Below are 24,087 nucleotides of genomic sequence, written 5' to 3' on the forward strand. Positions count from 1 at the left end.
GGTCACATGGGCTGGTGGCCCCGCCCCCTGATCTCCAGACAGAGGGTAGATTGTTGTTGTGGGTTTTCCGGGCTGTATTGCCGTGGTCTTGGCATTGTAGTTCCTGACGTTTCGCCAGCAGCTGTGGCTGGCATCTTCAGAGGTGTAGCACCAAAAGACAGAGATCTCTCAGTGTCACAGTGTGGAAAAGATGTAGGTCATATGTATTTACTGTATTTACTGTATATGACCTACATATGTAGGTCATATGTATTGACTTATGTATTTACATATGACCTACATCTTTTCCACACTGTGACACTGAGAGATCTCTGTCTTTTGGTGCTACACCTCTGAAGATGCCAGCCACAGCTGCTGGCGAAACGTCAGGAACTACAATGCCAAGACCACGGCAATACAGCCCGGAAAACCCACAACAACCATCGTTCTCCGGCCGTGAAAGCCTTCGACAATACAGAGGGTAGATTGCCCTCTGCTCCACATAGCACGGAGGGCAATCTCAACTCCCCTTTGGAGATCAGGGGGCGGGGCCACCAGCCATGTGACCATTTTCAAAAGGTTCTGGAACTCCATTCTACCGCATTCCAGCTGAAAAAAAGCCCTGGGTAAGAGTAAGGAGGAAGCAGAGTGTGAAAACTGAAAGCTCTTCTCCCATACTACTTTTAACTTTCTCAGTGGCTTGATCAGGGTGAGAATTGGAGACCTATTGGGGCAACTGTTTTGCCAATTCTGGGAGCCCAGCAAGTCCAATCTTGCCATTCTTTGATATTCATGATTCAAAAAAAAAAGCCATGTAATATATCTTTTATTAAGACCAACCTAAACAACACAACAGGGTACAAGCTTTTGCATTCTCCAGGACTTTTCATCAGGTTGCTGTAACATTCAGCCTGATGAAGCGTTCTGGATAACTCAGAAGCTTGCACATTGTTTTGTTTTATTTGGGTTGCTCTTCGTAAAAGGTAGTCAATGGCTTCTACTTTTGCATTTTGGATCAACAGAGCTATCTGCATTCTCGGTTGGTTTTAAAGGTGACTAATAGTGAAAGAAAAAAAGGAGTAATTTAAAAAAAATCAAGTTGACTATGAGACATAATAGGACACAATAAAGAGCTTTAATGGCAGTAACAAAAGCATGAGGGAGCAGGTGAGTATCTGGAGAACCACGTGTGAAAAACTAGAACTGGTCTCTGGTCAGTTCCAGCATGTCCGCCTGGATGCAGTGAGGCACAAGAGCAAGGCTCCTGCTCACTCATTCTCTCACCCACACAGACCCACATCAGTTTCATATGTTCCACTTCTTCCCCTGAGAAGCAAAACAGATTGCGAAATTTAAGCAAACAAATGCAACAAAACAGTAGAATAGATACAATAAACCATGAGACAAAAGTGCCTGAATTTTTTTACAGACGTTAAAACTATAACTCTATTCCCTTTATAAAAAATGACATAAGATCAATTGCATTAATGCATGTGCATAGGCCGCACTCAGTTAGTAGCTGAGTGGGGCCTATCTGCATGAGGCTCACAGCTCACACGCTCACATTCTCGACCACAATGTTAAACCAGGTCTTTTTTCCCAAGAGCTCCAAGAGCCAGTTTAGCGGACTGGTTAAGAGCAGCAGGACTCTAATCTGGAGAACCAGCTTTGATTCCCCACTCCTCCACTTGAAACCAGCTGGGTGACCTTGGGTCAGTCACAGCTTCTAGGAACTCTCTCAGCCCCACCCACCTCACAGGGTGCTTTGTTGTGGGGATAAAAATAGTATACTTTGTAAACTGCTCTGAGAGGGTGTTAAGTTATCCTGAAGGGCGGTATATAAATTGAAAGTTGTTGTTGTTAAAAAAAGGAAAGAACCCAGCCTAAAATTAAAATAAGCCCTCCTAAACCTGGATTCTGTTAAGAAGGGGCAGTATCCTTTCCCATCTCCCCATTTTTTCAGACCACAACTGATTATTTCTCAGAATATTCTTATGTTGCTAGCTACTTCTTAATATTTGGTTATCTACAACAAATGCTTTGAATGTACCGTGCCTTTGGCACTTTATTTTTGAACATTTCTCAAAACAAACTTTGACCTTTGCTGTGTCTCTTGCTCCCCCCCTTCCACTTCCAACTTAAAATACTGTCCTTGCCATAAAGTGCTTGTAGTCACAAGCCTCGCTCAAGCAGAGCCAGAAGGTACTACACCCCACAAAAGGCTGTGATGTAGCAGTAAAGCACATGACTGGCTTGGCATGCCAAAAGTCCCCGGTCTAATCTTTTGCATCTCCAATTAGAGATTCTTAGATAATCAGGTGCTAAGAAAGATGTGCCTGACACCCAAAAGAAAGATCTTTTGGATACCCAAGAGACCTACTGCTTAGCTATCAAGCGATGTACGTGCTTGCACTTTTCAGGCAAGCAGCACTGACTCAGGTAGAATTTAAGCAACCCGACTAAGCATGCAGGATATTTATTCATTTACTTCATTTGGAGTCCACCTTTCTTGAGGAGACTCAAGGGGGATTACAAATGTTTAAAAGGCAACACAACAAAAATTTTGTAATGCATATAACAAATAAGTCTCAAAGGTATTTTCACAGACATTAAACTGCAGCTTTATTTTACTGATTTATTTAGGACATTTATATAACATGGCTTTCTCCTGACACTTTCAGGACCCAGAGTTGATCATAACAAATATTATACAAAGGAATCATCTATCATTAAAACACTTATCTAGTATATGACCACCAAGGAGCTCAGGGTAGTGTGTATCATTCTTCCATCTTCCTAGGATCACAGGGAGGGGGGGATGTGCTGCTCCTTTAACCAAACCTTACTGGGATGCTGTTTACCAGGTAATATCATTTACCTTCATATCTTGAAAAGCTTCCGCTACTCATTGCCACACATTAAACCTCTATTAACGAACAGGGCTTTTTTCACTCCAGCTTGTTGGCACACCTATGTAGAACTCGAGTCCAGTGGCACCTTAGAGATCGACAAGATTTTCAGGATGTAAGCTTTCGAGAGTTTGAGTTCCCTTCTTTTGACTCTCAAGAACTCATACCTTGAAAATCTTGTTGGTTTCTAAGGTGCCACTGGACTCCAGTCCTGCTGTTCTACTGCAGACCAACATGGCTACCCACCTAAACGTTTACAGAACTCATAATCCCAGTTAGCTGTTATTCTATAGCAAAATAAAGTGGGAGTCCACTGGCACCTTCACACCCCTGCCCACTTTTTCACTGAGATGCTCTAAATGTTCCTGCTGTTTGATATACCTTTGCCCATCTAACCAACATCACAAACCTTCACCAATCCAGGAGTTTCCCCCCAGACTTCATATTCCATGGGAAAAAGATTGTGTGCCACAGCGCCATCTAGTGGCATATGCTACAGCAGAGTGGTATGGCTTCATTTCTCTCCCAGTCCCAAGCAAGCCAACCAGGCACACAACCTGCAAGATACAGATTTGGGTAAGCAGATCCAAGATTAACAAGGATCCTGCACCTTTAAAACCAGCAGAGAGAATGACTGGCTCGAGCTCATCCAGTGGGTTTCATGGCTGAGGATTTAAAACTGAGACTCCCCCAGCCTGGTCTAACCATGACACAGCATGGGTGCTACCATGCAGCTTATTAACTTGCAAGCTGGTGACCCTGGGTGAGAGCGCTCCAGACTAAATGCTCTTTTTCTCCTTGCTGTTCTCAGAAAAAGGGAGGCTGGATTTCTTTCTGGAGGCCACTTCAGGACTCAAAGAGCCACTGCGCTTACCTTCTTATTCCTAAAGCCTCTCTCTTTCCTCTAATTTGGCTTCTCGGCTTGCCTGTCTCTCCCAGCTTCCTTTCCTTCTGTTTACCTTGTTTTCTATCCTCTTGAAAAAGAGTCTCTGAATCACATTTAAATTGGGAGGCTCTTCCTCCAATGGAAGAGATGCATAATTTGGAGGAAGAGCAAAATTTGGGTCCTAGAGCACCTTAAAAACCAGCTAGATTTCCAGGGTATATGCTTTTGAGAGTCAGAGCTGTCTTAGTCAGATATGAGGAGTGGAAAAGGGAAGGAGTTCTTATGATCCTTGCAGAGCATGGGAGGTTTTTGTAAATTAAGAGTGTCAGGAAGCTAACTATAATGCATGTTGTAGTTAGCTTGACAGAGCCTGGGTGTAAAGTGCAGAAAACAAGCATCTATAATGCAAGAGAAATCCTATCTCCAAAAATCCTATAAGTCAACCCTAGAGGGGGCCCATTGTTCCAAATTTGCAAATAAAGTCAATTTCAGCAATATTGCATTATAATTTTCCTCTGAAATTTCTCCGCTTCAGAACTGCTACTCTTAAGTCAGTGAGGGAATGTCCTGGCAAATTTAAATGTTCTCCCATAGCTTTTTGAATGTTGTTATTTTTATATCATTTTTTAAAATTCTGATCAACTATAACATGTATTATAGCTAGCTTCCTGACATTTCTAGTTTACAGTATCTCCCACCCTCTGCCTGGATTATAAAGACATCTTCCCTTTTCCACTCCATGTATCTAACGAAAGGAACTCTGTCTCTTGGAAGTTTACCCTGGAAATGTAGTTGGTCTTTAAGATGCTACTGGACCTGAATCTTACCCTTCTACTACAGATCAACACAGTTACCCACTTGAAACCACTTTGGAGGAAGACTCTTTAGAATGGAGTAAGGCTTCAAATTTCAGCCAAAAGGAAAGGTGGGGCATAAATATTTTAATTAATAAATAAACGTGGCTAATTGGAATGATAGAATAGAGGTAGGATCCATGTTAGTATGACCTGCTATTATACTTCCTTAACGCTTAACATATTAAGGTTCATTTTTTAACCAGTTGTTTCTTAATTCATCAGCCAATTTTTCAAAATGACTGACTCTAATGAATATATGAAGTCCCCCTTTAAAGCCACGTAAGACACACTTACCTTGGAGTAACTCTTACTGAACATAATGAGATTTACTTCCATGTAGACCTGTTAAGGATTGCTCCCTTAGTGGCCACTAAGGCCACCACATTCCATTAATTAGCTGTGCATTGCCTAAGGAATTACTTCCTTTTGTCTAGCCCGAATCTCCTGCCTGTCTGCTTAATTCTGGAAGACCCAGATTCTCAGTACCGGCAGAGACAATAATTTTCTCTGTGTAATTTCTCTACACTATGCACACTTTTCTACACCATCTATTCTGCCCCCTCTGAAGTGGTACAGCCCACTCTATCACCTCATTTTTATCATCTCATTTACCACTCCTCAATAACTAAATTCTCGCCACTTGTAGTATATTTTCTGCTTACCTACAAGCAGGGCTTTTTTTCAGGGGGAACGCAGGGGAACGGAGTTCCGGAACCTCCTGAAAATGGTCACATGGCTGGTGGCCCCGCCCCCTGATCTCCAGACAGAGGGGAGCTGAGATTGCCGCGGAGGGGGCAGGGCCACCAGCCATATGACTATTTCTCTGAGGGCAACCCACTGAGTTCCACCACCTCTTTTCCCAGAAAAAAGCCCTGCCTACAAGGCAGAACAGAGATGAAATACAAATAAGGATTTTAAAAAAAGAAAAGGCACCACCTAAAGTGCAAAGTACACATCTCCACTAATGTCAGAACACAGGTTTGTACCTGGGCTGGTTACCCAATGTTTTGAAATATGCATCCGCCCCCATAGCTGTGCTTGAATAAGCTAAAAACAGTACTTGTTTGACATGCCTCGTATCTGTCTAATTCATAAAGCGGTATGTCTCCCCCTCCTTTCCCCCCCTCCCCCTCATAACAGAATGAATTAACAATGAAACAGCCCCATGGAGTATGTCTTCAGCTTACCGTAGAATTTTTACAGAAACATTTCAAGGAAGGTTTTTGAAAACAAAGGAAGGTTAGAGAGAAGGTAGACATGCAAATCGAGCCATCTCCAAGCAGTGTGACATTTGAGTTAGGCTAAAGATGCAAAGTGGAGTTTGTTTGCTAAGATTCTCCTTGTCCATAAAGATCTCTTCCATTCACCTCCCATTCCTCTGGTTGCCCCTGCATAATGGATTGTTTTAAAACATTTTAAGCTTCCAATTCATACAGGTGGACTCCTGCTTGAATTGGAATATATATATATATATATATTCTTTAAAAATCCATCTAGCAGAGAGATAATTAGCAAAGTAATAGCAAGAACAAAAAAAAACATTTCATTTCTGGTGTGCCTTGGAAGCAACAGGTCATGATGGGGTTGATTCTCTAAAAAATCAACTCCCCATCTTAGATGGTGGCAGCTTTTTAATAGGGTTTTATAGGGCTTGCATAGTTTCTCTGTTGCCGCCATGGCTGCTGATACAGGGCAATGGCAATGGGGCTTCCACATTGCAGATTTCCCCATAATGCTCCTGCTCCAGTACCCCAGTAAGGGCCATCCCATCCCCAGCATCACTAAGGCTTTAAATATTTTAAAACCAGCAATTAAATATATTATTCTAACTCTCATTTTTCCCCTTAAATCTCCACAATGAAAGGGGCTACAGACTAACTTTTTTTAAAAAAATGAAAGCTAGGGATTGAGAGAACCTGATTCTCAGATTGTTATATTGTTATTAAGAGAAACCTTCACATTTATATAGAACTTCAGGGTTCAAAATGCTTCATTTATGTTGTCATGTCCTTGCAACAATCTTGTAAAGTAGGGCAGTATTGTGACCCCAGTATTGCAGAGGGGTGGCTCAGCTTGGCTTGTTGATGACCACATAGTGAGTTCATGGTAAGGTTGCCAACTCTGGGTTGGGAAATTCCTGGAGATTTGGGGGTGGAGCCTGGGGATGGCAGGGTTTGGAGAGTGATCCGAGGACGGTATAATATAAGTCCACCCTTTGGAGCAGCCATTTTACCCAGGAGAACTGTCCTCCGTCATCTGGAGATCTGTTGTAATTCCAGATCTCTAGGCCCTATCTAGAAGCCGGCAACCCTCCTCTCTCTCTGAGCCTAAGCCGCCTCACAGGGCTGTTGTGAAGACAAAATAGAAGAGGAAAAATAACATGTGCTGCCCTGAGCTCCTTGGAGAAAAAGTAGGATAAAAAGATACTAAATAAATTAATAATAGAAAGTTAGCCATTTCCTGCAACGTGCTCTAGAGAAGGCCCCACTAGAGCTCAGGGATTTGCCTGTGCCAGTATTTGAAGTTTTTAAAGCTGCTTTTCACCTGTTTTGTACTCCATTTCATACACGATTAATTCATTGAAGGACAGTTCTGGCTATGAAACGACTCCAGGAGGACTTCTTGTTTGCATGTGAATTTTCTTTTGCGCTTCATTTTCTTGCAGAGATCAGCACACGCACACACAATAACCGTCAAAAGAGGAAAAAACGAAGCAACCAACCATGGCAGAAAGAAAGATGATAAAACCAAATGCATTTGCCGAAGAAAAACAATTGAAGCCTGTCTCAAAGCATATAAGCCCATCTAAATCATGTCCAATGAGTGTAATTATAATAATAACCTTATATCATCCGTGTCAGAACTATTTGTCACAAACTCTTATGTAGACAACAAATAGCTTATTTCCCTGTCTTCGTTCTTACTGAGAATCCCAAAGAGAGATTTCACTTTTTCAGGCCAAGTTAACAGGAAACATTTTCCAAAACTGCCTGGACAAATCCGATCCATCTCTCAAAGGGTTTGTCCCATTAAGTGGAAGAGAGGAGAGTGAGAGATTTTTAAAAATCTGATTTTGGTCCAGCCAATGGGATATATAATGTGTATAATAAGAATACAGCAGGGGAGACCAAGAATGAGAAGATATCTCAATTCAGGCACTGCACGAAACCATGTTTTAATTCAACTAACCATGGAGAGCGATTATCTGAATGCAGGCCACTCCACCAACTGTAATTAATTCAGATCCATCAAACCAGGATCTGAAAGTGGATTATTAAGCACAGGTTGTCTTAACTATGGTTTATTAGATGCCTGAATTCAGGCATCCGGGTTTAATCTTGGTTTAATCCCAGGTGTTAACCTGGCTCCAGAGAGAAAACAGTGAAGCCAGCAGTTATCAAGGTGAACCAGGATTTTAGTGCTCCTCCATGAGCTGGATCTTGGTTTCCCAAAGTAACCATAGTTAAAATGAACCATATTTCCACATCATGTTTGAATTGAGCCAATGGAGGTAGTTTTACTGGCATTTTACAGGGGTAATTTGTATGGACTATTGACTCCCCTCTTGCTGCTAGATGTTCTTCTGTTGCTTGTGGGCTTCCGCTTGACCAACAAGAGTTCAGTGTGAAATTAATTCAAGAGTGTGATCACTCCATTTCTCTTTACCCTATTTATTTATTTACTTACTTATTTATGTCATTTACAGTCCACTATAAATGACATAAATAAGTAAATAAATAAATAGGGTAAAACTAGGGTAATGATTCATTGCTTTACAGCATAAGAAGGGCAAATTAACGCCTGACCAAGACCCCAGGGGTTATTGTCTCTTCTCCAGCTAAATCTGGCAAAGGAGGAATGTATAGGGTTGCCAAGTCCAACCGAGAAATTCCTGGAGGGCAGAGTCTGGAGAAGAGCAGGAGCGCAGCAGGAAGGTGATGCCCTACAGACCACCCCTGACGCTGTCATTTCCTCCAGGGAAACCAGTCTTTGAGGTATGGTGATTGGGTGTGGTTATAGGAGAACTCCAGGCTCCACCTTGAAGTTGGTATCTAACAGAGGTAAGAACATCCTGCCAGTCCAGCAGTAGCTAAATTAGAGCTGGGATAAGTGTGTTTCTCAGCCAACAGATATATCATATCAAAGGTGGTTTGGAAAACCATAGAAAAACAGAAAAACACACAGAAGGAAAATGGATTCGGCAACTTGTGCGAGAAAAGTACCTCCCCCCCGCCACCCAAAGACACTGCACTTTCACAGTGAAGCCCAGCCTGTTTGAAAGCACCCTTAGCCAGTTTTCTGTTCACATCATTTTCTAATTCTGTAATCCTATTGAATTGTTTATTGGATGCCTTGTGGCGAGATTGAAATTTTAAAAAATATTTTGTAATCCACCTTGAGCCTCTGTGAGAAAAGAAAAACATAAATGAAGTAATCAAAGAGGGTTCACCTTCCAGTCATGTTCCTTCTGCAATTCTCAGCATGCCTAGCTTGTACATTGCACTGGGACAAATTCAGGTTTGTCTCTGGGTATGCACTTGGAAGGAAGGCCTTGCCCTCTCATTTTTTCCATCGTTTTCCATTGTTAGGTGCACAAACCGTCTAAAAATGCCATCTGAAGAAGCCCAGAATCATTGCTACTGGAAAGAATTACTGGATACTGTTTCTGAAATATTTTCAAGCAGTCCCCCATTTTGCTTTTCCTCTTTTGCCCTGTACTGGAGAAATTCCAGCCTGATGTTACTTATTTCCTCTCTGACTGGTGCAGTGATGTCATTGTATGAATTGAAGCCAAAATTAAGCTGTAAGCCTTTTTTTTTTTGCAAAGCCACATGGAAGGCAATGCTCCAAGATGCTAAGCCATGGTCCTTAATCAATGAGATGGTCAATTAAATTGAAACTGTCACCACCCCTTGCATGTTCTGGAAAGCTGCCAGTAAAGCAAACAATCTGCTGCTTAAGGGCACATTTGTTCCATGTGCTTCTTCATGATTCACTAATTGCTTTTTTCAGAACAATGGGGGAAGCTGACCATGACCTTGTGCCAATAATGGCACCTCTCAGCACCAGGGAACTGCATCTCCCCAACAGAATAGTTAAGTCTCATCTAAACTTTGTGTTGTTCCCAATTCGTTACTAGGAGGAGGGTTAAAGGAGAATGTGAACAAATCAGTGTGTAACCTCCACACTCAGAGGCAGTAAACCTCTAAATAACAGTGGTGATGAAGAGTACCCTCAAGTCATAGCTGATTTATGGTGACCCCTGGTGGGGTTTTCATGACAAGAAACTAACAGAGGTGGTTTGCCATTGCCTGCCTCTGCAACCCTGGTCTGCGTTGGAGGTCTCCCATCCAATTACTAACCAAGGCTGACCCTGCTTAGCTTTTAAGATCTGATGAGATCATGCTCACCTGGGCTAACCAGGTCAGGGCCTAGACAAAAGTGCTAGGAGGCAATGTCAGAGGAAGGCTTAGCTTCTATGTCCAGTTTGTTGGCTCTCCATGGCAAGCTGTTGACCATTGTCTAAGATAAGATGCTGGACTAGATGGGCCACTGATCCAGCACGGCTCTTTTTTATGTTCTCATGACCATATGTCAGCTAATTTGTGCACTATATTTTAGGAGTACTTGTAGCATTTTTAACTGTACACCCAAAAAGTGATGTGTATATATGGATTAGATGAGAAATGTGTATCACATAGGAATAATATTCAGAGAGCCTAGAATGGCTGCATCTGTCTGTCAAGTGTATATTCAGTTGCATACCCTGGTTTGTCACCATGGAATAAGTGGAGTGCTCTAATACAGCCACGAGACATTAACATCTCCCAGTAGGGTAGCCATCATTTCAGCCAATCTTTAGGAGCCTCTTGACCACAGACATGAGCAAGTGATAATGGCATGGATCCAAACCTTCCTCCAAGGAGCCTTCCTCCAATTTAAGCGGCTCTTCTATTGGAGAAAAGTTCCTTGGGCTGGAGGAAAGCTTATTTTTCTTTTCACTATGTGCAACTTTGCTCAGTGAAGTGATAGGATAGAGGTAGGATCCACCCCATTCAGTCCATACAGACTACCCAAATGCCATGCGAATGATGGGATAGCTTGTTTACATCTGTATCATGTTATCAAATGCAGCTGCCAGACAAACCTGCTTCAGATACAAGCCCTATTGGACTCAGTTGAGTTTCCTTCAGAATAAATGTATACATAGAACTGGAGTGCCTACTTTCCCCTTTTAATTTCACTTTTTAAAATTACCTGTTGGTAAAATCATAGCTCTCCTTTTACATTGCTGAAAGAAGAACTGATTTCTTTCCTTCTGGGTCCAGCCAGTGCTTATTGCTTTAGTTTAAAGGACAGCAAAATTATTCATCTTTTTGCAAAGGTCAGTGTCCTTATATAACAGAAGAAATAAGCTACTAAAGCCTTGGGACTTTTCTACAAGAATACTGTCACCCTTTGTTTCAGAAACAGAAAGTGAAGGAAATGGTCTATGAGGTAAATCCAGGGCACTGAGAGAGAAATACAACTACAAATACCTCTACCATAGAAATTCCAGTGATTCCTACAGAGGTGTGACATCACTTCTGGGTTTTCCAGAAGTGACATCATGATGCTACTGACAGCCCCTCATGTCTCCACCCTCCTTGGTCTCCTGTTGGTTGCCAGGCCAGGCTTGGCAACCTCAGGTATAATATGACCTGTACATCATCTTAATAGTATTTTCTCTTATTCCAATATTCAGTGAAGATTTTTGAATATCCGTACGTAAATGAAGCCAAATATTATCTGGAATTGTCATCATTAAATCAGTTTCCCACATTTCTTTTTTCTTTCATTCTTTTTTCTTTCTCTGTAATTGCTAAAAGTGCAATTAGCCCTTTCTGACCTGGGCCGTTTCCACACGGCTTACCTTATTCTGCAAAATAGCGAAATCTCGCAAGAAGATACTGTTATCGCATCTTCTCACGTAATAACAGCGTCTTCTTGTGTGATAACAGCGTCTTCTCGTGAGATTTTGTGTGAGATTTCGCTATTTTGCAGAATAAGGTAAGCCGTGTGGAAACGGCCCAGGTGATCTGGATATAATACATTCCCATTTATTCAAGGGGATGAAATTTATTTATACGGCATTGTATGGACAAAATGATACTTTTGATTTGAATATATTAGCACACTATAATTGGTGTTAATTCTGTCCTACCTGCTATCTCCAGTGGGGTTAAGATTGACCCTGTATGGCAGCCATGCTGTCACCACTTTTATATTGTGTTACAGAGTGTATGGGGTAGGGGAAGAAATGAGGGAGATTTCTGAGGCAACTGCCCTCTGAACTTAAGGCTGTCCAAATACCATACTCTGGCTTTTCTTTTTATTTGTTTAAATAATAATAATAACATTAGATTTATATACCACCCTTCAGGACAACTTAATGCCCGCTCAGAGCGGTTTACAAAGTATGCCATTATTATCCCCACAACAACACACCCTGTGAAGTGGGTGGGGCTGAGAGAGCTCCGGAGAGCTGTGACTAGCCCAAGGTCACTCAGCTGGCTTCAAGTGGAGGAGTGAGGAATCAAACCCAGCTCTCCAGATTAGAGTCCCGTGCTCTTAACCACTACACCAAACTGGCTCTCAACTGGCTCCCAACTGGTTCTCAAAACTCCCTCAACCACCCACAAGCAGTAAAAAGGGGGGACACACGCTTTATTTAATTGGTTAGTAGCCTTGGGTTTCCTAAAGAGTTCTTATTGATGACCCTAAAAGAATAATATGGTACTTTACTGTGAGGTAAGTAAAAATCCTCTTTTCACAGCTATTTTGGCTTGAAAGGTCAGTTGCAGATGGAACTGCACTGCAGTTATTTACAGAAAATATGGTTATAACAAGTTAAAGGGTTTGTGTGGAATAATCAACTCGAAGCTCCACACCCCAGAGAGAATAAGCTTTTCCCACTGGGGGTTAGCATTTTATTTATTTATTTTTATTTATTTATTTATAGTCCACCTTTCTCACTGAGACTCAAGGCAGATTACACAGTATGAGCTTAGTACAATCAGTATCAAGAACATTTCCATACAGTATGTCAAGTACATTTCCATAAACAATGCCATAGGGTAAATATAAACAAGTTTGCAAAGACATACCATTAGCAAGGATCCAATACAGAGTAGAAGAAATACTGAAACAGAACATAATGAATTCCAGGACTCACATTGGACATCATGAAGCTGAAACAGAACATAATCAATTCTCAGACTATAACATTTCACAACATGAAGCACAGTAGTGCATAGGAGTACATATTTAAAGCAGCAGATAGTATGTAAGGCAACATGGTAAAGTCTATGGTCCCTCATTAGTGAAGCATCTGAGACTTCATCCCCACAGTACATTTCCGCAAACGATTTATCTGAGTAAAAAGCCTTTTGAATTATTTTGTTTTGCATCGTTTGCGGAAATCCAGGAGAGTGGGAGCTCTCCTGACTTCCTCAGGCAGGCCGTTCCACAGGGTAGGGGCCACCACAGAGAAAGCCATTTCCATCTTCAGTAAGACTTGAATACTATATCGATTGTTGAATATCCCATTGAGCCTTACATTTATCCCATACCTCTGTCAGGACTTCTCGAATGAGATTCCCTTTCATCTTAGAGTGATGTTTTTTATCTGTCCATATCCAGAACAAGAGTGGGATGATTATTGTATATTGCTCAAACTCCCAACTTCCCTGCATATCTCCAGTCCCAAACCAATTAATGAGTGTTGTTAGCCTTGTTGCATAATAATATCCTGTGATGATGGGATGTTTTCTACAAGAGTACTGTTAGCAGTGTTTTAGAAAGAGAAAGTGAAGGAAATGGTCTATGATGTTAATCCAGTGCACTGAAAGAGGAATAAAGCCACAGACACCTCTACAAGTTTAATTTTAGTCATGTTGGTCTGCAGTAGAATAGCAGGATTTGAGTCCAGTGGCACCTTCGAGACCAATAAGATTTTCAGAGTGTAAGCTTTCAAGAGCCATAACTCTCTTCTTCAGACACGAGTAGGCATGGAGATCCCTGAGCAGGGCTTTTTTTCTGGGAAAAGAGGTGGTGGAACTCAGTGGGTTGCCAGCACAGAGCAACTCTTGGCGGAAGGTAGTACCCCTGGTACCACATGCAAAGTGTGTGCATGCTCCCAGGACCGCATAATGATGTCACTTTGGGTCAGCTGGAACAAGGGGGACGTTTTTTAAAGTTTAAATCACCCTCGGCGAAAATGGTCACATGGCTGGTGGCCCCACCGCCTGATCTCCAGATAGAGTTTAGATTGCCCTCTGCACTGCTCCAGTGGCGTGGAAGGCAATCTAAACTCCCCTCTGTCTGGAGATCAGGCGGCGGGGCCACCAGCCATGTGACCATTTTCAAGAGGTGCTGGAACTCCGTTCCACTGCGTTCCTGCTGAAAAAAAGCCCTGTCCCTGAGCCTTATATCCCAGCCAAAGGTGGAATATAAGGGAGAGCATGAGGACCCAGTTTGGTGTAGTGGTTAAGAGCAGAAGGACTCTAATCTGGAGAACTGGGTTTGATTCCCCACTCCTCCACTTGAAGCCAGCTGGATGACCTTGGGTCAGTCACAGCTCTCTGGAGCTCTCTCAGCCCCACCCACCTCACAGGATGATCATTGTGGGGATAATAATAACATACTTTGTAAACCACTCTGAGTAGGTGTTAAGTTGTCCTGAAGGGTGATATATAAATTGAATGATATTATCGTTGTTGTTGTTATTGTTAGGATGTAAAGGTACAAAGCAGCTTGATTATATGGGAGGGTTGTAGCAAAGGAAGACATCAGGATATAAAGGTACAATTAGTATCTGTAGTGAGATAAGAATCCTAAGTCTCTGTTCAGCCAGGGGAAGGGTCCATTGTTCTGAATTTGTGAATAAACTGCAGGGTCCTTTGAGAGCCGTAGCTGTCCTCTGCTGTCTGTGCTTCAGTGCATGGCCACTGCTAACCCCACCATTGCCCTTAGCTATTGCCGTTCCAAACATTCTGTGTGCATATATGTGCAGCATATTTCGAATGTCACCAACCCGAAAGAGCAGCTAAATGTGACTGTGAGCATCACAAATGTTTGATTTGGTTTTAAGCAGATTTGGAGGTTTTGCTACTAAGACATGAAACAGCCCAGTCTGAGCCTATGTAGATATTGCACAAAGTTGTATGTGCAATATCCCTCTGCCATTCTTAATTACTCTTCTTCCATATTCTTTCACTTCCATCATAAGGCTGCTCTCTGACAGAGCTGTCTGAGCCTTATCAATGCCTGGCCCACCTTACTGCTTGCTGAAAAGGTCAAGTTCTCATGTCCTTCTACACACTCCGCTTTCTGAAGCAAAGGCCAGCAGAAGGGCTCCAGGGCATTTTCATGTTACAGAACAATTCCAGCTCAGGAAAGGAGGTGGGTCGACTCCAGGATTCACAAGATTCACCCAGCGCAAATACCAGTACAGTTGATACCATCAAGCATGGTATTCTTCGGAGCTATTTGGCGAGGTTGGAAGGTGGTGGTGACTTTATCAGGAGAAAGGTGGGGTACATAAACATTCTAATAAATATGCAACAATTGCATTCCTACCTGTTGGGCAGGTCCAGCTGTCTATCCCATGCTGAGGGAATGTTGCCTGCCTGAGGGGTACTGCATACTTGTATATACAGGGCTTTTTTTCTGGGAAAAGAGGTGGTGGAACTCAGTGGGTTGCCAGCACAGGGGGCAACTCTTGGTGGGAGGTGGTGTCCCTGGTACTATATGTGCACGCGCAAAGTGCACACATGCTCCCAGGGCCAATGATGTCACTTTGGGTCAGCTGGAACAAGGGGGGAGTTTTAAAAGTTTAAATCACCCTCGGCAAAAATGGTCACATGGCTGGTGGCCCTGCCCCCTTATCTCCAGACAGAGGGGAGTTTAGATTGCCCTCTGTGCCCCTCCAGTGGTGCAGAGGGCAATCTAAATTCCCCTCTGTCTGGAGATCAGGGGGCGGGGCCACCAGCCATGTGACCATTTTCAAGAGGTTCCGGAACTCCGTTCCACCGCATTCCAGCTGAAAAAAAGCCCTGTGTATATATGTGAATGAACTGGAAAAACACAAGCTTAAACTACACTACATTCAACCAGCCCTCGGATCCAAGCAGGTACAGTCAATCACCAACAGAAAATTATATATAATAAGTGACTGACCAAACAAAGGTAAGCTGCTTTCATCAGATACACAGCTGGAATATCAAACCAGACACTAGGAACCAAAGTGAAAATTCTAAAAATGCTGGGGATAAAAAGAATTCACAGAGAGGTAACATTTTTTTAAAAAAATTAAAAGCATATGTAAAAGGTTGCATATTTTCCTTCAAATTAAGGCCGTGAGATATTAGGGTGCCGATGCCCAGTCTATAAATCCAGATATTTTTCTTGGTCCAGTGTCCTCAAACCTAATATTTTTTTAAAAAATTATCTAAGTCTGAAAGGTTATAGATATCTAAATGATAGCATAATGAAAAAGGAGTTCAAGATTCTGTTGTTGTGATGTCTGATTTATGGTTTCTGAAAACGATGTGAAGATCTATAGTTGTTTCCTCCACAAAATGCTTGTTCCATTTGTGGCATTTTTATTCTAAACATATATTGCATTGCTTGACTTAGAGATGAGACGTTTAATGTGATAGATCTTGCCACTCTTTCTGGTTTTGAAGGTGACAATTTCCCTAAGATAAGTACAGATGGTTCAACAATTGGATTCATGATGATGATGTGATCCAGAATTGATGATAGGTGGTTTCATTTCAGCTCACACAAGCAATTCGGAATAGATTTGGAGGCCGGGGAAAACCAAGAAAGAAGGCTTACTAATATTTTTGAGGTGGCTCTCAAGGCTTAGCTTTCCTTAATCACAACATGGGGCAAATCCACACTTACCCGGCACAGCTCTAAGCAGGCGGAGTGAGAGCGTCTTTCTGGCACGTTTTATGGCGTCATCGCGCCACGAGAGTGGCATCATGGTGCGATGATGTCATAAATCACACCAGAAAGACGCTCTCACTCTGCCTGCTTAGCGCTGTGCCGGTAAGTGTGGATTTGCCCATGATAGGAGATTTTGGATAAAAGTCTACGACAAAAGAATTACAGTGCTTCCTGTTATTTCGAGACCTGCGCACCACTTTGGAAGCCAATAGTTGGCTGGAAAGCAGACTAGAAACATAAAAAACTCCTCAGCCAGTGTGATGTAGCGGCTAGAGTGTCAGACTAAGATCTGGGAGGTTCAAGTTCAAATCCCCATTCCGCCATAGAAGCTTGCTGGGTGATCTTGGGCCAGTCACACACTCTCAGACTAACCTACCTCACAAAGTTGTTATGAGGATAAAACGGAGGCAAGAATGTTGTAAACCACTTCGGTTCCCCCTTTGGGGAGAAAGGTGAGATATAAATGAAGTTAACGAACAATAAAATCCTCTCTTTTGTAGAGCAGGGATCCTGGTGGATATAATCAACAACCTGGGGGCCCCCTAGTGGAGCAAAGAGCAATTTCTCTGGACAGATTGGGGGAATGGCAGAGGGGAGATTCAAATCTCATTTCCCTCACCCCGGGGACCTGACCTGCATCAGATCCCTGTACACCATCTTTTAAAGAAGCAAAAAAATATTGAGTGCTCCATGCACATAAGTTCCAGCAGCATCGCGTCTTATTTGGCCCAGAAACTCTTCTGGTGCCAATATTCTATGCCTACTGGATCATAGTCAATCCTTATCTGTTTATGGGGTTTTTTTTGACAAACTGAGTTGGGAAGCTTTCCTTTTTCTTTTGATTAGCTTACAAAGTGTTTTTCTGTATACCTGGGAAGTCTCCTGAGTATGTAGAGACTTCTGCCTTGTAGCGGCCTGTCTTTGCTGGTTTTGTGACTGGCCCAGTAGCCTGTCACTTTGCTATTAGATCAGGATGGGTAGCCGTGTTAGTCTGTCCTTAACAGTGGAAAAGAGCAAAAGTCCAGTAGCACCTATAAAACTAATAAAATTAGTGGTAGGGTGTGAGATTTCTGAAGAAGTGACTCACGAAAGCTCATACCCTACCACTATATATTAGATAACATTATGATGACATAAGGAAGTTACTCTCTGTGGAGCTCTCTAAGATTTATTTATTTGCAATATTTATACCCCTCATATCTATCCTATCATGATACTAAGGCAGCTAACAATTAAAAAACAGAATAGTATGGAAACAGCTAATAAACCAAAAATTAAAATGCATATATCAGATCACAGAAACAGCAATTACAATAGAGGCAGGAAAGAGAGGTCATTGAGGGAACATTAAATGGAACAAAAATTTATTCACTGGCTTGTGGAAGACAGTGATAGAAGCACAGACCAATATCCCTGGGGGAGGAGTTCTGTAATCTTGGTGCCACAACCAAGAACGTTCTCTTTACTTTTCATTGTGTCTACAGGTGTATTAAATTCTGAGGGCTAGATTTACCTTGTTGTATTTTGGATATATTAAACTGCCTTACAGTGAATCAGACCATTGATCCGTCTAGTAAAGCATTGCCTACTCTGAGCGGCAGTGGCTCTCCAGAGCCTCAGGAGAATCTTAACACCTTCTATCTGAAACCTTTAGCTGGATGTGCCAGGGACTGAACCAGAAACCTTCTATGCTCCACCCCCTCCCTTGGCTGAAATTTCAGTTTATATGGCTTTATTGTACAGATCTGTGATTGTCTTAGTGAGAGAACAAGAAGGAATGGAATGTGCTGTTTCTATTGAAATTTGATTAAGGGATGGAGAGAATTGATACAACTCTTCATTGCTCCAAATTACCTTTGTCAATAGTCCAGATCAGTAATTAAAATTTGTGTGTGTGCATGTGTAGTAAGCAAGCAGCTGACTCATATAAGCTCAAAGGTGAGAGACTACTCTGGCAAGCCCTCTACACAGACAGAAGGATGTGGGGAGAGATGTAAGGACCATAGTGGGTTGAAATGAAAGCCTTGTAAAATTTGATGTGGTGTTAAATGTTTAGCTGGGGTGGAGATGAAAGATTTTAAGAAATGACAGGGTCTGAGAAGAAGGCTGTCATCGGGTGGTTTTTGTGGAGAGTCTGTGAACTGTTGCTTAGCAACGGGGGAGTAAGAGACTTGACTATGTCTGTAGGTGGGGTAAGATGAGAAGACAGGGAGGGACGTGTCTGCTGAGGAAGAACCCCTCAACCAAGCTGAGGAGCAGGAACCTATGAAGAAGTTAGCCTGACTGAGCAGCCGAGTGGTCTGCATTCTGGTCTGGGCCCTCTTCCAGCACCTTTCTGAAACCATCATTTCTGAGAAGAATGCCTGGCCTTCCAGAACACCATGGGGATCAGTTAGGTCCTTTTCCACACAGCATTTGTAATCTATTTTGGCTACTGATTGCTAACAGGTTTATTCTGCCATTTCACATAGAACTGGTTTCGCTGTGCAGATAACAGACTTTTTTAACCTTTTCAGACAAAGCCATTTGTGTCCCATTTGCAATGTGGGGTTGAGCTGTTTCGGTTGAGACCCTCTTTTTTCTGTTCTCTCGTTTTCAGTGCCTTCCATTCACTATGGAGTGCTGTCTGATATATCTGTTGTGCCTCTACCGGTGCTGCCACGGATAAGACGCTGGGGAGTTCTGTGAATGGAGTTCCTACATTTCCCCCCACCCCTTTTTGATACCTTTATTCCTTTTTCCTGTGCATGGAGCCCCAACTTGAACTGGGACATGGTTTGGAGGGAAGAGGGTTAAAGTCTTTCCCCCTCCATGGTGTTTCCCAACCTGAAATGTTATTGCCAGGGCTTTTTTGTGCAACAGTACTAGTACCAGCCCCCGTCTTCAGAGCATTCAAAAGTTCTGAAGAGGAAATTTGTGGAAATGGACACATATATATGAGTGCTGGCATTTTTTTTTTTTACAAAAAAAACTAGTCATTCCTGCTGGACAAACATACAACTCCAAATACATTATATGTTTGTTTCCTGTAGGATCATTTCAGGTCATAGAAATGGCCAAAGAGAATTCTTTGGTCCATGCCACAGTCTAGACCTAAGAATGAGAGGCTTTGTATAATCAGTAATTGATTAATATGGGATGCAAAAGTCATGGGACTGCAATAAAAGAGGCAGTGGCCACAGATATGGGCGTTTTCATGTTAGACATGAGACTTTAGGCTGAGCAGAACTGTCTTGTGTAGCCATCGTCATAGTTTCTTCCTCCTCTTGGTAGGGGGTCCTTCAGAGCAAGGGCCATTTCTATTTCAGTTGAAGTTTCTAAAAAAAGTTTAACCCTCCATAAAAGTCCTTCCTGAAATCCTCTGATCTCCAGTGCAGAAGATGAGCCCTGTTTCTGGTATTACACTTGAAATCCCTTGCTGAGAGGATAAAAGCCTTTCCCTGCAGCCAGACTACTTTGGGACAGGCTCCTATCATATCTCATGTGCTAAGCAAGGACAGCCTTATTCCGTTCTCGTGTGAGATTAATTCTGTCTGTGAACCAACTCGCTGCTCTTTAGTGCCATCTTTTAAAGACTACCTCCCCCCACTCACACCCAGACACAGCTATGGCTACAATTTGTTCCCATCTGTTCAAATAAGGTGACTTATTTCCAGGAGGTCCCACCCCCACCTCCTTTTTAAGTGAAGGAAAATATAGGCAATAACCCAACCCAAAGGCCCACTGATTTCAGTGGGACAGCCGAGGCTGAGCGCATGCATCAACTTCTCCCATGGAAACCAAAGCTCGTACCCAATATATATATGAGAGAGAGAGAGAGAGAGAGAGAGAGAGAGAGGGAGGACTTCCTTTCCTCTTGCTTGCTCTTCAACAGAAGTAGAATCCAAGCTTCTGCAATAAGCCATCATACCTCATTGATTCATGATAGCAATCCCCTTATTAGTTTAGTACTTGAGGGTCTCCGCCCTGCCTCTGCGTCTCCTCCCCAGGAAACAGTTGTATTCCATTTCCAAGGTACTGTTTTCTTTATGAAGTCCCAGTGGGCTGCTGGTGAAGCCATTTGTTTTCTCCTCAAAAATAGTATGACTCCAGGCAGCTAGGCTGACAGTTCACAGAAACTCTTTGAAAGGATGTGTCTTGCAAAATGACTTTCTCCCCTGTAACACCAAGGATGCCCCCATACCAAATATTACCTTTTGTGCAATCTTGCATGCTCCACTTAACCAACAAAACTTGAGAGCTGATTTCTGCTTTGCACTCTTTTTTTGGTTTTAGATGTGTATCGCTGTGCCTCCCAGCTCAGGAGGAGCACGGGAGCACACAGCCTCCCATTGCTTAAAAAAAAAAATCAGAACAAAAGTTTCAGAAAGTGGTGGAGGTGATGATTTGTGATGTGTGATTCACAGGAACAACAAAACATTAACTTGGGAGGGGGTGCACTGTGAGTAATTCTAAGGTTACTAATATAACCTCGTTCCTGTACTCTGTTCACACAGTATACAGGCAACAGTAAATCATTGGGTGAATCTCAGCCTAAGGTGCAAATCCTGTCTGGTAACCTTACCAAGCTGACCTCCATTACAACAATCCCAGTCTTGCCTCCCCGCATCCTGCCCTTCTCTTTACAGAAGTGTGCACATGATTACTACTTCCATTTATCATCTGTAAAATTTGCAACATCCTTTACAATCTGTATTGCTTTCTCTCAAACTATTAGTTTACATGTGACAGGTATAAATTGGGGTTCCACTAAGAAGTGCTTGAGGCAACGTGCAACATATGGAAACCAAAGTTAAAAGCAAAAATGCAATCCGAGCATGAAAACGACTGGTAGCAAATGAAGAGGAGCAGCGGTCTCTGCTTTAGCTAACTTTGTGAAATGATCTCTACCCCTTTTCTAAAACTTTATTTCCATGCAGACATTCACACAAATCAGGACATGCTGCAGGTTTTTACTTCTAACGCTTGAGCCCCGCTTTCCTCTGCTTTCACTAAGCATTAGGCAGCTGAAGTGGCTAGCAAAATAAATGCTGATTCAATAAGCTGTCTTGCACTTGCACTTCCTTCCATATTTCAAAACAGGCTGTTCACCTTTCTGAATTTAAAGAGTTGTCTGTATGGTTGTTGTGGGTTTTCCGGGCTGTATTGCCGTGGTCTTGGCATTGTAGTTCCTGACGTTTCGCCAGCAGCTGTGGCTGGCATCTTCAGAGGTGTAGCACCAAAAGGCACTGTGACACTGAGAGATCTCTGTCTTTTGGTGCTACACCTCTGAAGATGCCAGCCACAGCTGCTGGCGAAACGTCAGGAACTACAATGCCAAGACCACGGCAATACAGCTCGGAAAACCCACAACAACCATCGTTCTCTGGCCGTGAAAGCCTTCGACAATACATCAGTTGTCTGTATATTTATTCTATTTAATGTAATTTGTTTACACACATGCTCTTCTTAAAAAGCAAAATAATACCGAAGTCTAGTGGCACCTTAAAGGCTCACGAAATTTATTCCAGTATAAAATTTCATGAGTCATAGTTCACTTCCACTGATATGCAGAATCTACTTTTTTAAGTGTTGAAGAGCTGCATTAGGGAGAAAGAAGGAAGGTTAGTCACCTACCAGTCTCTCGGCCAATCAGTGCTGTGCGTTCCTGCTTCTACAGCAGACAGGAAGGATAGGTTCCCCTTGACCTTGATTTGGGGGAGAAGGTTGCATATCTGACCAAACTGCAGTGAACACTTAACACTCAAATAGCATCTATCCAGACACACCCTAAGCTATGTAATAGCAAGATGAGCTCCTTAAGGGAGGGTGTGTCACTCAGCAGGCACCATCACAGAGAAGGGAGTTGTTCTGTATGACTCTACTCAGGCCTGATTTAGATACAGGCATGCACTTAAGAAGCCTAAGCATCTAGTAAACTTTCCTATGTCAAGTAATTTAACTCTTGGTGAGAGGTATACCTCAAATAACATTTTAGGTTCATTACTGGGTACTGTACACTAGAGATGGGCACGAACCGGAAAAAAATCAAACCATATGGCTCATGGTTTGTCAAATTTCACGAATCACGAACCACAAACTTTCACAAAGCTACCCCCGGTTTGCAAACCGGTTCGTTTGGTTTATGAAAACGTAACATCCGAGTCAGAAAATCGTCACTTCCGGGTCAGCAGAAGGTCTGCAGGAAGTCCATCCCCTGTTGCCAAGAAACTGATTGATTGGCACCAGGCTGTTTGCAGTCACGAACCAAAAAATGAACCAAATGAACCAGCCTAAAGTTTGTGGTGGTACGTCAGAAATAGGATCTGATAAACCACCATTCGCGAACCACGAACCAGCCTGGTTCCTGCTTAATTATACTATTATAGAATCTCTGCTTCCATTCTAAACTTTTATTGAAACATGGTTATTCAACATTCTTGATACTATCTTAATCTGATATTATCTTAATCCACAGAATATCATACCATCCATCATTAAAGGAGAACAATTACATAAGACCATGAAATAATCTTACCCCAAAGATGAGCAGGTCACAGAAACTCTCAATCAATTCAACTTCATATTTATAGGGTTTCAGAATCATCTCCTAAAAATAACTATCCCACTTGATAAGGGTGCACATTCTTGACTGACTATCCTATAACTTCAGACACCATACCAGGTTATCTATATTTGAAATATCTTCTTAAAGTAGATAAAAATTGTTAGTTCATTCTTGCTACTTTTTTTTCTTAACAAAGTCTATGCAAAATTCGTGATTACAAATTTCTCATGCATATGAGTATCTTTCGACCCTCAACCAATACACTCATCCTTGAATCATATCTTTACTTCTATGAAGTTAGACATTCCTGTCATTCTCATACATTCTCTATGCCTGACCTTCAGCACATAATATCTGTGGGTTGGGCGGCTCTTCTAAACTACACAAGGCCATACAACTGTGTTACTCCTTTATTTAATGCTCTTCTCCAAGGTTGCTCTGTTCTGGGCCTCTAGGCTCCCTTTGTGGCATACCTGGCTGTGGAGCCAGGCTAGCCCTGTTTTGTGAGTCACCGTACATGTTACTTTTTTAATGAGTTCTCCACAGAGCAAACCTGAGCTCCACATGGCAGCTCTGGGAAATGGATTCTATTTTAAAAAAGGAGCATGCAAATAGGCTTGGAAAACTACTACTGGGGGAGAGACAGCACCTGCCTTTCTCCCTGTGCAAACACAGCGGTGCAGCAGAAATGGGGAAATGTTTCCCCTCCACACTCTTTTTGCACAGTTCCTTAAATATTAACCAGTCAAAAAGAATAAAGGAAACCTGCCTCATGGTTTTATTTGTGTGACGTATGGTGTAAAAATGTCATATTGAGTGTGGAAGCAGCATTCTAATTTACTTACACCACTTTGGGGGTGGATAAAATCTAAACCAAATGAAGATGTGGGTTTATTATTGTTACCAACCCAG

At 42.3% G+C, this 24,087-nt stretch overlaps 1 long non-coding RNA gene across 1 annotated transcript; it reads right to left on the reverse strand.

Annotated features, from left to right (window-relative positions):
- Positions 1-1,130: 1,130 nt before the first annotated feature.
- LOC129335473 (uncharacterized) lies at positions 1,131-22,330 on the reverse strand. Its single transcript, XR_008597616.1, has 3 exons — positions 22,245-22,330; positions 12,779-12,862; positions 1,131-1,305 (listed from the first exon to the last, which is right to left on the reverse strand). It is a non-coding gene; the product is annotated as an uncharacterized LOC129335473 (long non-coding RNA).
- Between the last annotated feature and the right edge of the window lie 1,757 nt (positions 22,331-24,087).

Source organism: Eublepharis macularius, chromosome 9, assembly GCF_028583425.1.
Source record: "Eublepharis macularius isolate TG4126 chromosome 9, MPM_Emac_v1.0, whole genome shotgun sequence".
Classification (NCBI taxonomy): Eukaryota; Metazoa; Chordata; class Lepidosauria; order Squamata; family Eublepharidae; genus Eublepharis; species Eublepharis macularius.